The following is a 17524-nucleotide window of genomic DNA, read 5'->3' on the forward strand; positions in this document are numbered from 1 at the left end:
GATGGATTGGTGATCCTCCCTTTTATGGACTGGTTTTTAGCCCTGTGATGGACTGGTGATCCTCCTTTTGATGGACTGGGGATCCTCCCTCTGATGGACTGGTGATCAGCCCTGTGATGGACTGGTGATCCTCCCTTTGATGGACTGGTGATCAGCCCTGTGATGGACTGGTAATCCTCCTTGTGATGGACTGGTGATCCTCCCTCTGATGGACCGGTGATGAGCCCTGTGTTGGACTGGTGATCCTCCCTTTGATGGACTGGTGATCCTCCCTTTGATGGGCTGGTTACCAGCCCTGTGATGGACTGGTGATCCTCCCTTTGATGGACTGGTGATCCTCCCTTTGATGGACTGGTTATAGCCCCTGTGATGGACTGGTTATCAGCCATGTGATGGACTGGTGATCCTCCCTTTGATGGACTGGTGATCAGCCCTCGATGGACTGGTGATCCTCCCTGTGATGGACTGATGATCCTCCCTCTGATGGACTGGTGATCAGCCCTGTGATGGACTGGTGATCCTCCCTGTGATGGATTGGTGATCCTTCCTTTGATGGACTGGTGATCAGCCCTGTGATGGACTGGTGATCCTCCTTGTGATGGACTGGTGATCCTCCCTGTGATGGATTGGTGATCCTCCCTGTGATGGACTGTTGATCCTCCCTGTGATGGACTGGTGATCCTCCCTCTGATGGACTGGTGATCCTCCCTGTGATGGACTGGTGATCCTTCCTGTGATGGACTGGTGATGAGCCCTGTGATGGACTGGTGATCAGCCCTGTGTTGGACTGGTGATCAGCGCTGTGATGGACTGGTGATCCTCCCGGTGATGGACTGGTGATCAGCTCTGTGTTGGACCGGTGATGAGCCCTGTGTTGGACTGGTTATCCTCCCTTTGATGGACTGGTGATCCTCCCTTTGATGGGCTGGTTACCAGCCCTGTGATGGACTGGTGATTCTCCCTGTGATGGACTGGTGATCCTCCCTTTGATGGACTGGTGATCCTCCCTGTGATGGACTGGTGATCCTCCCTCTGATGGACTGGTGATCAGCCCTATGATGGACTGGTGATCCTCTCTGTGATGGACTGGTGATCCTCCCTTTGATGGACTGGTGATCATCCCTTTGATGGACTGGTTATAACCCCTTCGAGGGACTGGTTATCAGCCATGTGATGGATTGGTGATCCTCCCTTTTATGGACTGGTTTTCAGCCCTGTGATGGACTGGTGATCCTCCTTTTGATGGACTGGGGATCCTCCCTCTGATGGACTGGTGATCAGCCCTGTGATGGACTGGTGATCCTCCCTTTGATGGACTGGTGATCAGCCCTGTGATGGACTAGTGATCCTCCCTGTGATGGACTGGTGATCAGCCCTGTGATGGACTGGTGATCCTTCCTGTATTGGACTGGTGATCCTCCCTGTGATGGACTGGTGATCCTCCCTGTGTTGGACTGGTGATCAGACCTGTGATGGACTGGTGATCCTTTCTGTGATGGACTGGTGATGAGCACTGTGATGGACTGGTGATCAGCCCTGTGTTGGACTGGTGATCCTCCCTGTGCTGGATTGGTGATCCTCCCTGTGATGGACTGGTGATCCTCCCTGTGATGGACTGGTGATCAGCCCTGTGATGGACTGGTGATCCTCCCTGTGATGGACTGGTGATCCTTCCTCTGATGGACTGGTGATCCTCCCTGTGATGGACTGGTGATCAGCCCGGTGATGGACTGTTGATCCTCCCGGTGATGGACTGGTGATCAGCCCTGTGTTAGACTGGTGATCATCCCTGTGTTGGACTGGTGATCATTACTGTGTTGGACCGGTGATGAGCCCTGTGTTGCACTGGTGATCCTCCCTTTGATGGGCTGGTTATCAGCCCTGTGATGGACTGGTGATCCTCCCTGTGCTAGATTGGTGATCCTCCCTGTGATGGACTAGTGATCCTCCCTGTGATGGACTGGTGATCAGCCCTGTGATGGACTGGTGATCCTTCCTGTATTGGACTGGTGATCCTCCCTGTGATGGACTGGTGATCCTCCCTGTGTTGGACTGGTGATCAGACCTGTGATGGACTGGTGATGAGCCCTGTGATGGACTGGTGATCAGCCCTATGTTGGACTGGTGATCAGACCTGTGATGGACTGGTGATGAGCCCTTTCATGGACTGGTGATCCTCCCTGTGATGGATTGGTGATCCTCCCTCTGATGGACTGGTGATCAGCCCTGTGATGGACTGGTGATCCTCCCTGTGATGGATTGGTGATCCTCCCTGTGATGGACTGGTGATCCTCCCTGTGATGGACTGGTGATCAGCCCTGTTATGGACTGGTGATCAGACCTGTGATGGACTGGTGATCAGCCCATCGATGGACTGGTGATCCTCCCGGTGATGGACTGGTGATCAGCCCTGTGTTAGACTGGTGATCCTCTCTGTGTTGGACTGGTGATCAGCCCTGTGTTGGACCGGTGATGAGCCCTGTGTTGGACTGGTGATCCTCCCTTTGATGGGCTGGTTATCAGCCCTGTGATGGACTGGTGATCCTCCCTTTGATGGACTGGTGATCCTCTCTTTGATGGACTGGTTATAGCCCCTTTGATGGACTGGTTATCAGCCATGTGATGGACTGGTGATCCTCCCTTTGATGGACTGGTGATCAGCCCTGTGATGGACTGATGATCCTCCTTGTTATGGACTGGTGATCCTCCCTCTGATGGACTGGTGATCAGCCCTGTGATGGACTGGTGATCCTCCCTGTGCTGGATTCGTGATCCTCCCTGTGATGGACTGGTGATCCTCCCTGTGATGGACTGGTGATCAGCACTGTGATGGACTGGTGATCCTCCCTGTGATGGACTGGTGATCCTCCCTCTGATGGACTGGTGATCAGCCCTATGATGGACTGGTGATCCTCTCTGTGATGGACTGGTGATCCTCCCTTTGATGGACTGGTGATCATCCCTTTGATGGACTGGTTATAACCCCTTCGATGGACTGGTTATCAGCCATGTGATGGATTGGTGATCCTCCCTTTTATGGACTGGTTTTCAGCCCTGTGATGGACTGGTGATCCTCCCTTTGATGGACTGGTGATCAGCCCTGTGATGGACTAGTGATCCTCCCTGTGATGGACTGGTGATCAGCCCTGTGATGGACTGGTGATCCTTCCTGTATTGGACTGGTGATCCTCCTTGTGATGGACTGGTGATCCTCCCTGTGTTGGACTGGTGATCAGACCTGTGATGGACTGGTTATGAGCCCTGTGATGGACTGGTGATCAGCCCTATGTTGGACTGGTGATCAGACCTGTGATGGACTGGTGATGAGCCCTGTCATGGACTGGTGATCCTCCCTGTGATGGATTGGTGATCCTCCCTCTGATGGACTGGTGATCAGCCCTGTGATGGACTGGTGATCCTCCCTGTGATGGATTGGTGATCCTCCCTGTGATGGACTGGTGATCCTCCCTGTGATGGACTGGTGATCCTCCCTCTGATGGAATGGTGATCAGCCCTATGATGGACTGGTGATCCTCTCTGTGATGGACTGGTGATCCTCCCTTTGATGGACTGGTGATCATCCCTTTGATGGACTGGTTATAACCCCTTCGATGGACTGGTTATCAGCCAAGTGATGGATTGGTGATCCTCCCTTTTATGGACTGGTTTTCAGCCCTGTGATGGACTGGTGATCCTCCTTTTGATGGACTGGGGATCCTCCCTCTGATGGACTGGTGATCAGCCCTGTGATGGACTGGTGATCCTCCCTTTGATGGACTGGTGATCAGCCCTGTGATGGACTGGTAATCCTCCTTGTGATGGACTGGTGATCCTCCCTCTGATGGACTGGTGATCAGCCCTGTGATGGACTGGTGATCCTCCCTGTGATGGATTGGTGATCCTCACTGTGATGGACGGGTGATCCTCCCTGTGATGGACTGGTGATCCTTCCTGTGATGGACTGGTGATGAGCCCTGTGATGGACTGGTGATCAGCCCTGTGTTGGACTGGTGATCCTCCCTGTGTTGGACAGGTGATCAGCCCTGTGTTGGACCGGTGATGAGCCCTGTGTTGGACTGGTGATCCTCCCTTTGATGGACTGGTGATCCTCCCTTTGATGGGCTGGTTACCAGCCCTGTGATGGACTGGTGATCCTCCCTTTGATGGACTGGTGATCCTCCCTTTGATGGACTGGTTATAGCCCCTGTGATGGACTGGTTATCAGCCATGTGATGGACTGGTGATCCTCCCTTTGATGGACTGGTGATCAGCCCTCGATGGACTGGTGATCCTCCCTGTGATGGACTGATGATCCTCCCTCTGATGGACTGGTGATCAGCCCTGTGATGGACTGGTGATCCTCCCTGTGATGGATTGGTGATCCTTCCTTTGATGGACTGGTGATCAGCCCTGTGATGGACTGGTGATCCTCCTTGTGATGGACTGGTGATCCTCCCTGTGATGGATTGGTGATCCTCCCTGTGATGGACTGTTGATCCTCCCTGTGATGGACTGGTGATCCTCCCTCTGATGGACTGGTGATCCTCCCTGTGATGGACTGGTGATCCTTCCTGTGATGGACTGGTGATGAGCCCTGTGATGGACTGGTGATCAGCCCTGTGTTGGACTGGTGATCAGCCCTGTGATGGACTGGTGATCCTCCCGGTGATGGACTGGTGATCAGCTCTGTGTTGGACCGGTGATGAGCCCTGTGTTGGACTGGTTATCCTCCCTTTGATGGACTGGTGATCCTCCCTCTGATGGACTGGTGATCAGCCCTGTGATGGACTGGTGATCCTCCCTGTGATGGATTGGTGATCCTCACTGTGATGGACGGGTGATCCTCCCTGTGATGGACTGGTGTTCCTTCCTGTGATGGACTGGTGATGAGCCCTGTGATGGACTGGTGATCAGCCCTGTGTTGGACTGGTGATCCTCCCTGTGTTGGACAGGTGATCAGCCCTGTGATGGACTGTTGATCCTCCCGGTGATGGACTGGTGATCAGCCCTGTGTTAGACTGGTGATCCTCCCTGTGTTGGACTGGTGATCAGCACTGTGTTGGACCGGTGATGAGCCCTGTGTTGCACTGGTGATCCTCCCTTTGATGGGCTGGTTATCAGCCCTGTGATGGACTGGTGATCCTCCCTGTGCTAGATTGGTGATCCTCCCTGTGATGGACTAGTGATCCTCCCTGTGATGGACTGGTGATCAGCCCTGTGATGGACTGGTGATCCTCCCTGTATTGGACTGGTGATCCTCCCTGTGATGGACTGGTGATCCTCCCTGTGTTGGACTGGTGATCAGAACTGTGATGGACTGGTGATGAGCCCTGTGATGGACTGGTGATCAGCCCTATGTTGGACTGGTGATCAGACCTGTGATGGACTGGTGATGAGCCCTGTCATGGACTGGTGATCCTCCCTGTGATGGATTGGTGATCCTCCCTCTGATGGACTGGTGATCAGCCCTGTGATGGACTGGTGATCCTCCCTGTGATGGATTGGTGATCCTCCCTGTGATGGACTGGTGTTCCTCCCTGTGATGGACTGGTGATCAGCCCTGTTATGGACTGGTGATCAGACCTGTGATGGACTGGTGATCAGCCCATCGATGGACTGGTGATCCTCCCGGTGATGGACTGGTGATCAGCCCTGTGTTAGACTGTTGATCCTCTCTGTGTTGGACTGGTGATCAGCCCTGTGTTGGACCGGTGATGAGCCCTGTGTTGGACTGGTGATCCTCCCTTTGATGGGCTGGTTATCGGCCCTGTGATGGACTGGTGATCCTCCCTTTGATGGACTGGTGATCCTCTCTTTGATGGACTGGTTATAGCCCCTTTGATGGACTGGTTTTCAGCCATGTGATGGACTGGTGATCCTCCCTTTGATGGACTGGTGATCAGCCCTGTGATGGACTGGTGATCCTCCTTGTTATGGACTGGTGATCCTCCCTCTGATGGACTGGTGATCAGCCCTGTGATGGACTGGTGATCCTCCCTGTGCTGGATTCGTGATCCTCACTGTGATGGACTGGTGATCCTCCCTGTGATGGACTGGTGATCAGCACTGTGATGGACTGGTGATCCTCCCTGTGATGGACTGGTGATCCTCCCTCTGATGGACTGGTGATCAGCCCTATGATGGACTGGTGATCCTCTCTGTGATGGACTGGTGATCCTCCCTTTGATGGACTGGTGATCATCCCTTTGATGGACTGGTTATAACCCCTTCGATGGACTGGTTATCAGCCATGTGATGGATTGGTGATCCTCCCTTTTATGGACTGGTTTTCAGCCCTGTGATGGACTGGTGATCCTCCTTTTGATGGACTGGGGATCCTCCCTCTGAGGGACTGGTGATCAGCCCTGTGATGGACTGGTGATCCTCCCTTTGATGGACTGGTGATCAGCCCTGTGATGGACTAGTGATCCTCCCTGTGATGGACTGGTGATCAGCCCTGTGATGGACTGGTGATCCTTCCTGTATTGGACTGGTGATCCTCCCTGTGATGGACTGGTGATCCTCCCTGTGTTGGACTGGTGATCAGACCTGTGATGGACTGGTGATGAGCCCTGTGATGGACTGGTGATCAGCCCTATGTTGGACTGGTGATCAGACCTGTGATGGACTGGTGATGAGCCCTGTCATGGACTGGTGATCCTCCCTGTGATGGATTGGTGATCCTCCCTCTGATGGACTGGTGATCAGCCCTGTGATGGACTGGTGATCCTCCCTGTGATGGATTGGTGATCCTCCCTGTGATGGACTGGTGATCCTCCCTGTGATGGACTGGTGATCCTCCCTCTGATGGAATGGTGATCAGCCCTATGATGGACTGGTGATCCTCTCTGTGATGGACTGGTGATCCTCCCTTTGATGGACTGGTGATCATCCCTTTGATGGACTGGTTATAACCCCTTCGATGGACTGGTTATCAGCCATGTGATGGATTGGTGATCCTCCCTTTTATGGACTGGTTTTCAGCCCTGTGATGGACTGGTGATCCTCCTTTTGATGGACTGGGGATCCTCCCTCTGATGGACTGGTGATCAGCCCTGTGATGGACTGGTGATCCTCCCTTTGATGGACTGGTGATCAGCCCTGTGATGGACTGGTAATCCTCCTTGTGATGGACTGGTGATCCTCCCTCTGATGGACCGGTGATGAGCCCTGTGTTGGACTGGTGATCCTCCCTTTGATGGACTGGTGATCCTCCCTTTGATGGGCTGGTTACCAGCCCTGTGATGGACTGGTGATCCTCCCTTTGATGGACTGGTGATCCTCCCTTTGATGGACTGGTTATAGCCCCTGTGATGGACTGGTTATCAGCCATGTGATGGACTGGTGATCCTCCCTTTGATGGACTGGTGATCAGCCCTCGATGGACTGGTGATCCTCCCTGTGATGGACTGATGATCCTCCCTCTGAAGGACTGGTGATCAGCCCTGTGATGGACTGGTGATCCTCCCTGTGATGGATTGGTGATCCTTCCTTTGATGGACTGGTGATCAGCCCTGTGATGGACTGGTGATCCTCCTTGTGATGGACTGGTGATCCTCCCTGTGATGGATTGGTGATCCTCCCTGTGATGGACTGTTGATCCTCCCTGTGATGGACTGGTGATCCTCCCTCTGATGGACTGGTGATCCTCCCTGTGATGGACTGGTGATCCTTCCTGTGATGGACTGGTGATGAGCCCTGTGATGGACTGGTGATCAGCCCTGTGTTGGACTGGTGATCAGCGCTGTGATGGACTGGTGATCCTCCCGGTGATGGACTGGTGATCAGCTCTGTGTTGGACCGGTGATGAGCCCTGTGTTGGACTGGTTATCCTCCCTTTGATGGACTGGTGATCCTCCCTTTGATGGGCTGGTTACCAGCCCTGTGATGGACTGGTGATTCTCCCTGTGATGGACTGGTGATCCTCCCTGTGATGGACTGGTGATCCTCCCTGTGATGGACTGGTGATCCTCCCTGTGATGGACTGGTGATCCTCCCTCTGATGGACTGGTGATCAGCCCTATGATGGACTGGTGATCCTCTCTGTGATGGACTGGTGATCCTCCCTTTGATGGACTGGTGATCATCCCTTTGATGGACTGGTTATAACCCCTTCGAGGGACTTGTTATCAGCCATGTGATGGATTGGTGATCCTCCCTTTTATGGACTGGTTTTCAGCCCTGTGATGGACTGGTGATCCTCCTTTTGATGGACTGGGGATCCTCCCTCTGATGGACTGGTGATCAGCCCTGTGATGGACTGGTGATCCTCCCTTTGATGGACTGGTGATCAGCCCTGTGATGGACTAGTGATCCTCCCTGTGATGGACTGGTGATCAGCCCTGTGATGGACTGGTGATCCTTCCTGTATTGGACTGGTGATCCTCCCTGTGATGGACTGGTGATCCTCCCTGTGTTGGACTGGTGATCAGACCTGTGATGGACTGGTGATCCTTTCTGTGATGGACTGGTGATGAGCACTGTGATGGACTGGTGATCAGCCCTGTGTTGGACTGGTGATCCTCCCTGTGCTGGATTGGTGATCCTCCCTGTGATGGACTGGTGATCCTCCCTGTGATGGACTGGTGATCAGCCCTGTGATGGACTGGTGATCCTCCCTGTGATGGACTGGTGATCCTTCCTCTGATGGACTGGTGATCCTCCCTGTGATGGACTGGTGATCAGCCCGGTGATGGACTGTTGATCCTCCCGGTGATGGACTGGTGATCAGCCCTGTGTTAGACTGGTGATCCTCCCTGTGTTGGACTGGTGATCATTACTGTGTTGGACCGGTGATGAGCCCTGTGTTGCACTGGTGATCCTCCCTTTGATGGGCTGGTTATCAGCCCTGTGATGGACTGGTGATCCTCCCTGTGCTAGATTGGTGATCCTCCCTGTGATGGACTAGTGATCCTCCCTGTGATGGACTGGTGATAAGCCCTGTGATGGACTGGTGATCCTTCCTGTATTGGACTGGTGATCCTCCCTGTGATGGACTGGTGATCCTCCCTGTGTTGGACTGGTGATCAGACCTGTGATGGACTGGTGATGAGCCCTGTGATGGACTGGTGATCAGCCCTATGTTGGACTGGTGATCAGACCTGTGATGGACTGGTGATGAGCCCTTTCATGGACTGGTGATCCTCCCTGTGATGGATTGGTGATCCTCCCTCTGATGGACTGGTGATCAGCCCTGTGATGGACTGGTGATCCTCCCTGTGATGGATTGGTGATCCTCCCTCTGATGGACTGGTGATCCTCCCTGTGATGGACTGGTGATCAGCCCTGTTATGGACTGGTGATCAGACCTGTGATGGACTGGTGATCAGCCCATCGATGGACTGGTGATCCTCCCGGTGATGGACTGGTGATCAGCCCTGTGTTAGACTGGTGATCCTCTCTGTGTTGGACTGGTGATCAGCCCTGTGTTGGACCGGTGATGAGCCCTGTGTTGGACTGGTGATCCTCCCTTTGATGGGCTGGTTATCAGCCCTGTGATGGACTGGTGATCCTCCCTTTGATGGACTGGTGATCCTCTCTTTGATGGACTGGTTATAGCCCCTTTGATGGACTGGTTATCAGCCATGTGATGGACTGGTGATCCTCCCTTTGATGGACTGGTGATCAGCCCTGTGATGGACTGATGATCCTCCTTGTTATGGACTGGTGATCCTCCCTCTGATGGACTGGTGATCAGCCCTGTGATGGACTGGTGATCCTCCCTGTGCTGGATTCGTGATCCTCCCTGTGATGGACTGGTGATCCTCCCTGTGATGGACTGGTGATCAGCACTGTGATGGACTGGTGATCCTCCCTGTGATGGACTGGTGATCCTCCCTCTGATGGACTGGTGATCAGCCCTATGATGGACTGGTGATCCTCTCTGTGATGGACTGGTGATCCTCCCTTTGATGGACTGGTGATCATCCCTTTGATGGACTGGTTATAACCCCTTCGATGGACTGGTTATCAGCCATGTGATGGATTGGTGATCCTCCCTTTTATGGACTGGTTTTCAGCCCTGTGATGGACTGGTGATCCTCCCTTTGATGGACTGGTGATCAGCCCTGTGATGGACTAGTGATCCTCCCTGTGATGGACTGGTGATCAGCCCTGTGATGGACTGGTGATCCTTCCTGTATTGGACTGGTGATCCTCCTTGTGATGGACTGGTGATCCTCCCTGTGTTGGACTGGTGATCAGACCTGTGATGGACTGGTGATGAGCCCTGTGATGGACTGGTGATCAGCCCTATGTTGGACTGGTGATCAGACCTGTGATGGACTGGTGATGAGCCCTGTCATGGACTGGTGATCCTCCCTGTGATGGATTGGTGATCCTCCCTCTGATGGACTGGTGATCAGCCCTGTGATGGACTGGTGATCCTCCCTGTGATGGATTGGTGATCCTCCCTGTGATGGACTGGTGATCCTCCCTGTGATGGACTGGTGATCCTCCCTCTGATGGAATGGTGATCAGCCCTATGATGGACTGGTGATCCTCTCTGTGATGGACTGGTGATCCTCCCTTTGATGGACTGGTGATCATCCCTTTGATGGACTGGTTATAACCCCTTCGATGGACTGGTTATCAGCCAAGTGATGGATTGGTGATCCTCCCTTTTATGGACTGGTTTTCAGCCCTGTGATGGACTGGTGATCCTCCTTTTGATGGACTGGGGATCCTCCCTCTGATGGACTGGTGATCAGCCCTGTGATGGACTGGTGATCCTCCCTTTGATGGACTGGTGATCAGCCCTGTGATGGACTGGTAATCCTCCTTGTGATGGACTGGTGATCCTCCCTCTGATGGACTGGTGATCAGCCCTGTGATGGACTGGTGATCCTCCCTGTGATGGATTGGTGATCCTCACTGTGATGGACGGGTGATCCTCCCTGTGATGGACTGGTGATCCTTCCTGTGATGGACTGGTGATGAGCCCTGTGATGGACTGGTGATCAGCCCTGTGTTGGACTGGTGATCCTCCCTGTGTTGGACAGGTGATCAGCCCTGTGTTGGACCGGTGATGAGCCCTGTGTTGGACTGGTGATCCTCCCTTTGATGGACTGGTGATCCTCCCTTTGATGGGCTGGTTACCAGCCCTGTGATGGACTGGTGATCCTCCCTTTGATGGACTGGTGATCCTCCCTTTGATGGACTGGTTATAGCCCCTGTGATGGACTGGTTATCAGCCATGTGATGGACTGGTGATCCTCCCTTTGATGGACTGGTGATCAGCCCTCGATGGACTGGTGATCCTCCCTGTGATGGACTGATGATCCTCCCTCTGATGGACTGGTGATCAGCCCTGTGATGGACTGGTGATCCTCCCTGTGATGGATTGGTGATCCTTCCTTTGATGGACTGGTGATCAGCCCTGTGATGGACTGGTGATCCTCCTTGTGATGGACTGGTGATCCTCCCTGTGATGGATTGGTGATCCTCCCTGTGATGGACTGTTGATCCTCCCTGTGATGGACTGGTGATCCTCCCTCTGATGGACTGGTGATCCTCCCTGTGATGGACTGGTGATCCTTCCTGTGATGGACTGGTGATGAGCCCTGTGATGGACTGGTGATCAGCCCTGTGTTGGACTGGTGATCAGCCCTGTGATGGACTGGTGATCCTCCCGGTGATGGACTGGTGATCAGCTCTGTGTTGGACCGGTGATGAGCCCTGTGTTGGACTGGTTATCCTCCCTTTGATGGACTGGTGATCCTCCCTCTGATGGACTGGTGATCAGCCCTGTGATGGACTGGTGATCCTCCCTGTGATGGATTGGTGATCCTCACTGTGATGGACGGGTGATCCTCCCTGTGATGGACTGGTGTTCCTTCCTGTGATGGACTGGTGATGAGCCCTGTGATGGACTGGTGATCAGCCCTGTGTTGGACTGGTGATCCTCCCTGTGTTGGACAGGTGATCAGCCCTGTGTTGGACCGGTGATGAGCCCTGTGTTGGACTGGTGATCCTCCCTTTGATGGACTGGTGATCCTCCCTTTGATGGGCTGGTTACCAGCCCTGTGATGGACTGGTGATCCTCCCTTTGATGGACTGGTGATCCTCTCTTTGATGGACTGGTTACAGCCCCTTTGATGGACTGGTTATCAGCCATGTGATGGACTGGTGATCCTCCCTTTGATGGACTGGTTATCAGCCATGTGATGGACTGGTAATCCTCCATTTGATGGACTGGTGATCAGCCCTGTGATGGACTGGTGATCAGCCCTGTGATGGACTGGTGATCCTCCCTGTGCTGGATTGGTGATCCTCCCTGTGATGGACTGGTGATCCTCCCTGTGATGGACTGGTGATCAGCCCTGTGTTAGACTGGTGATCCTCCCTGTGTTGGACTGGTGATCAGCCCTGTGTTGGACCGGTGATGAGCCCTGTGTTGGACTGGTGATCCTCCCTTTGATGGACTGGTGATCCTCCCTTTGATGGGCTGGTTACCAGCGCTGTGATGGACTGGTGATCCTCCCTTTGATGGACTGGTGATCCTCCCTTTGATGGACTGGTTATAGCCCCTGTGATGGACTGGTTATCAGCCATGTGATGGACTGGTGATCCTCCCTGTGATGGATTGGTGATCCTCCCTGTGATGGACTGTTGATCCTCCCTGTGATGGACTGGTGATCCTCCCTCTGATGGACTGGTGATCCTCCCTGTGATGGACTGGTGATCCTTTCTGTGATGGACTGGTGATGAGCCCTGTGATGGACTGGTGATCAGCCCTGTGTTGGACTGGTGATCCTCCCTGTGATGGACTGGTGATCGTCCCTGTGATGGACTGGTTATAGCCCCTGTGATGGACTGGTAATCAGCCATGTGATGGACTGGTGATCCTCCCTGTGATGGATTGGTGATCCTCCCTGTGATGGACTGTTGATCCTCCCTGTGATGGACTGGTGATCCTCCCTCTGATGGACTGGTGATCCTCCCTGTGATGGACTGGTGATCCTTTCTGTGATGGACTGGTGATGAGCACTGTGATGGACTGGTGATCAGCCCTGTGTTGGACTGGTGATCCTCCCTGTGCTGGATTGGTGATCCTCCCTGTGATGGACTGGTGATCCTCCCTGTGATGGACTGGTGATCAGCCCTGTGATGGACTGGTGATCCTCCCTGTGATGGACTGGTGATCCTTCCTCTGATGGACTGGTGATCCTCCCTGTGATGGACTGGTGATCAGCCCTGTGATGGACTGTTGATCCTCCCGGTGATGGACTGGTGATCAGCCCTGTGTTAGACTGGTGATCCTCCCTGTGTTGGACTGGTGATCAGCACTGTGTTGGACCGGTGATGAGCCCTGTGTTGCACTGGTGATCCTCCCTTTGATGGGATGGTTATCAGCCCTGTGATGGACTGGTGATCCTCCCTGTGCTAGATTGGTGATCCTCTCTGTGATGGACTAGTGATCCTCCCTGTGATGGACTGGTGATCAGCCCTGTGATGGACTGGTGATCCTTCCTGTATTGGACTGGTGATCCTCCCTGTGATGGACTGGTGATCCTCCCTGTGTGGGACTGGTGATCAGACCTGTGATGGACTGGTGATGAGCCCTGTGATGGACTGGTGATCAGCCCTATGTTGGACTGGTGATCAGACCTGTGATGGACTGGTGATGAGCCCTGTCATGGACTGGTGATCCTCCCTGTGATGGATTGGTGATCCTCCCTCTGATGGACTGGTGATCAGCCCTGTGATGGACTGGTGATCCTCCCTGTGATGGATTGGTGATCCTCCCTGTGATGGACTGGTGATCCTCCCTGTGATGGACTGGTGATCAGCCCTGTTATGGACTGGTGATCAGACCTGTGATGGACTGGTGATGAGCCCTGTGATGGACTGGTGATCAGCCCTATGTTGAACTGGTGATCAGCCCTGTGATGGACTGGTGATCCTACCTCTAATGGACTGGTGATCAGCCCTGTGATGGACTGGTGATCCTACCTGTGCTGGATTAGTGATCCTCCCTGTAATGGACTGGTGATCCTCCCTGTGATGGACTGGTGATCCTCCCTCTGATGGACTGGTGATCAGCCCTATGATGGACTGGTGATCCTCTCTGTGATGGACTGGTGATCCTCCCTTTGATGGACTGGTGATGAGCCCTGTGATGGACTGGTGATCAGCCCTGTGTTGGACTGGTGATCCTCCCTGTGTTGGACTGGTGATCAGCCCTGTGTTGGACCGGTGATGAGCCCTGTGTTGGACTGGTGATCCTCCCTTTGATGGACTGGTGATCCTCCCTTTGATGGGCTGGTTACCAGCCCTGTGATGGACTGGTGATCCTCCCTTTGATGGACTGGTGATCCTCCCTTTGATGGACTGGTTATAGCCCCTGTGATGGACTGGTTATCAGCCATGTGATGGACTGGTGATCCTCCCTTTGATGGACTGGTGATCCTTCCTGTATTGGACTGGTGATCAGACCTGTGTTGGACTGGTGATCAGACCTGTGATGGACTGGTGATGAGCCCTGTGATGGACTGGTGATCAGCCCTATGTTGAACTGGTGATCAGACCTGTGATGGACTGGTGATGAGCCCTGTCATGGACTGGTTATCCTCCTTGTGATGGACTGGTGATCCTCCCTCTAATGGACTGGTGATCAGCCATGTGATGGACTGGTGATCCTACCTGTGCTGGATTAGTGATCCTCCCTGTAATGGACTGGTGATCCTCCCTGTGATGGACTGGTGATCCTCCCTTTGATGGACTGGTGATGAGCCCTGTGATGGACTGGTGATCAGCCCTGTGTTGGACTGGTGATCCTCCCTGTGTTGGACTGGTGATCAGCCCTATGTTGGACCGGTGATGAGCCCTGTGTTGGACTGGTGATCCTCCCTTTGATGGACTGGTGATCCTCCCTTTGATGGGCTGGTTACCAGCCCTGTGATGGACTGGTGATCCTCCCTTTGATGGACTGGTGATCCTCCCTTTGATGGACTGGTTATAGCCCCTGTGATGGACTGGTTATCAGCCATGTGATGGACTGGTGATCCTCCCTTTGATGGACTGGTGATCCTTCCTGTATTGGACTGGTGATCAGACCTGTGTTGGACTGGTGATCAGACCTGTGATGGACTGGTGATGAGCCCTGTGATGGACTGGTGATCAGCCCTGTGATGGACTGGTGATCCTCCCGGTGATGGACTGGTGATCAGCTCTGTGTTGGACCGGTGATGAGCCCTGTGTTGGACTGGTTATCCTCCCTTTGATGGACTGGTGATCCTCCCTCTGATGGACTGGTGATCAGCCCTGTGATGGACTGGTGATCCTCCCTGTGATGGATTGGTGATCCTCACTGTGATGGACGGGTGATCCTCCCTGTGATGGACTGGTGTTCCTTCCTGTGATGGACTGGTGATGAGCCCTGTGATGGACTGGTGATCAGCCCTGTGTTGGACTGGTGATCCTCCCTGTGTTGGACAGGTGATCAGCCCTGTGTTGGACCGGTGATGAGCCCTGTGTTGGACTGGTGATCCTCCCTTTGATGGACTGGTGATCCTCCCTTTGATGGGCTGGTTACCAGCCCTGTGCTGGATTGGTGATCCTCCCTGTGATGGACTGGTGATCCTCCCTGTGATGGACTGGTGATCAGCCCTGTGATGGACTGGTGATCCTCCCTGTGATGGACTGGTGATCCTTCCTCTGATGGACTGGTGATCCTCCCTGTGATGGACTGGTGATCAGCCCTGTGATGGACTGTTGATCCTCCCGGTGATGGACTGGTTATAGCCCCTGTGATGGACTGGTGATCCTCCCTTTGATGGACTGGTGATCCTTCCTGTATTGGACTGGTGATCAGACCTGTGTTGGACTGGTGATCAGACCTGTGATGGACTGGTGATGAGCCCTGTGATGGACTGGTGATCAGCCCTATGTTGAACTGGTGATCAGCCCTGTGATGGACTGGTGATCCTACCTGTGCTGGATTAGTGATCCTCCCTGTGATGGACTGGTGATCCTCCCTGTGATGGACTGGTGATCAGCCCTGTGATGGACTGGTGATCCTCCCTTTGATGGACTGGTGATCAGCCCTGTGATGGACTGGTGATCCTCCCGGTGATGGACTGGTGATCAGCCCTGTTTTAGACTGGTGATCCTCCCTGTGTTGGACTGGTGATCAGCCCTGTGTTGGACCGGTGATGAGCCCTGTGTTGGACTGGTGATCCTCCCTTTGATGGACTTGTGATCCTCCCTTTGATGGGCTGGTTATCAGCCCTGTGATGGACTGGTGATCCTCCCTTTGATGGACTGGTGATCCTCTCTTTGATGGACTGGTTACAGCCCCTTTGATGGACTGGTTATCAGCCATGTGATGGACTGGTGATCCTCCCTTTGATGGACTGGTTATCAGCCATGTGATGGACTGGTAATCCTCCATTTGATGGACTGGTGATCAGCCCTGTGATGGACTGGTGATCAGCCCTGTGATGGACTGGTGATCCTCCCTGTGATGGACTGGTGATCCTCCCTCTGATGGACTGGTGATCAGCCCTATGATGGACTGGTGATCCTCTCTGTGATGGACTGGTGATCCTCCCTTTGATGGACTGGTGATGAGCCCTGTGATGGACTGGTGATCAGCCCTGTGTTGGACTGGTGATCCTCCCTGTGATGGACTGGTGATCAGCCCTGTGTTGGACTGGTGATCCTCCCTGTGTTGGACAGGTGATCAGCCCTGTGTTGGACCGGTGATGAGCCCTGTGTTGCACTGGTGATCCTCCCTTTGATGGGCTGGTTATCAGCCCTGTGATGGACTGGTGATCCTCCCTGTGCTAGATTGGTGATCCTCCCTGTGATGGACTAGTGATCCTCCCTGTGATGGACTGGTGATCAGCCCTGTGATGGACTGGTGATCCTTCCTGTATTGGACTGGTGATCCTCCCTGTGATGGACTGGTGATCCTCCCTGTGTTGGACTGGTGATCAGACCTGTGATGGACTGGTGATGAGCCCTGTGATGGACTGGTGATCAGCCCTATGTTGGACTGGTGATCAGACCTGTGATGGACTGGTGATGAGCCCTGTCATGGACTGGTGATCTTCCCTGTGATGGATTGGTGATCCTCCCTCTGATGGACTGGTGATCAGCCCTGAGATGGACTGGTGATCCTCCCTGTGATTGATTGGTGATCCTCCCTGTGATGGACTGGTGATCCTCCCTGTGATGGACTGGTGATCAGCCCTGTTATGGACTGGTGATCAGACCTGTGATGGACTGGTGATCAGCCCATCGATGGACTGGTGATCCTCCCGGTGATGGACTGGTGATCAGCCCTGTGTTAGACTGGTGATCCTCTCTGTGTTGGACTGGTGATCAGCCCTGTGTTGGACCGGTGATGAGCCGTGTGTTGGACTGGTGATCCTCCCTTTGATGGACTGGTGATCCTCCCTTTGATGGGCTGGTTATCAGCCCTGTGATGGACTGGTGATCCTCCCTTTGATGGACTGGTGATCCTCCCTTTGATGGACTGGTTATAGCCCCTTTGATGGACTGGTTATCAGCCATGTGA

Source organism: Pleuronectes platessa, chromosome 24 (genome assembly GCF_947347685.1).
Source record: "Pleuronectes platessa chromosome 24, fPlePla1.1, whole genome shotgun sequence".
NCBI classification, from domain to species: Eukaryota; Metazoa; Chordata; class Actinopteri; order Pleuronectiformes; family Pleuronectidae; genus Pleuronectes; species Pleuronectes platessa.